The following is a 1079-nucleotide window of genomic DNA, read 5'->3' on the forward strand; positions in this document are numbered from 1 at the left end:
TTATCCATTTCCTCTAGTTCCATGTCTACTTCTTCTGGTGTCTTCATGTCTACATCTATTTTGTTTATTTCCGCCTCGAGCATGTCAACCTCTGCATCCATCTCACTTTTCTCTTGTATCTTTTCTTCATCTTCTGACTCTGAGTCTGTCAGTTTCATTTCTTCTATCAGTCTTTTGGCTATTTCACTAGCACTTTCTTCTTTCTTCTCTGCACTCTCATTCTCGCTTTCTGTGTCACTGTCACTTGACAGGAATTCTCTTGTGACTAGAGGTTGCATGAAATCCTGGGCTGCTTGGTGCTGTCTCAGTTCGGCTGGTAGGAAATCCAGATTTTTCTCATGTTCCTGCCTGATCTGGGAGGTGCTGGGCAGATTCATGTAGTCTCCAGCTGTCATGGGGTGGTGTGCGAACCACTCCTCCTCCAGAATAGGCTCGGGGTCTTCCACCATTTTTCTGCATGTGATGGGGAAACACATTAGGGAACCTGGCTCTTCCCTAGGGAAGGCCAGGTTTCCTTTCTCTTCTACCATTTTTTTAATGTGATTGGAGAACACACATGTCTCCATGGTGGAGTCGGGGAATGCCCTCTGGTTGGATGGGCCTGCCTGGCTCACAGGGAAAGCCACAATCTCTTTAGGCATTTTCTTTGGCAAATTCTGTAACAGATTCACCAATTTTTTTTGGTATCTTTCCTTCCCCCTTTTCTTTAACAGATTCTCACTCTGGTACTTTTGCTTACCCTCTGAGTCATCCTGGCCGCAGCTTTCCTCAAGGCTGAGGCTTTCGCCTTTTTCTTTAGATTTGGGTCTTCTTCTGGCTTCATTAGTTTCGCCTTTTTGGCCTCCATGGTCTCTTTATCTTGCTGCAAAGACCTTTTGACCTTTTCCAAAATTTGGTCCAGTCTGGACTGATCCACTTTTTCAGTCTTGGTCAGTCCCTTGGAGGGTCTTTTTGCTTCTAGAATTTTTCTTTCTTCACTTCTTTGTGGCACTACTACTTTCAGATCTTGAAAAGTCTTTTTCTTTTCGGGTATTTGGTCCATTTTCACAAAGTTTTCACTTAACTTCACTTGGATTGCT

The sequence above is a fragment of the Frankliniella occidentalis genome, unplaced genomic scaffold, assembly GCF_000697945.3.
Source record: "Frankliniella occidentalis isolate FOCC.00 unplaced genomic scaffold, Focc_3.1 Scaffold220, whole genome shotgun sequence".
NCBI classification, from domain to species: domain Eukaryota; kingdom Metazoa; phylum Arthropoda; class Insecta; order Thysanoptera; family Thripidae; genus Frankliniella; species Frankliniella occidentalis.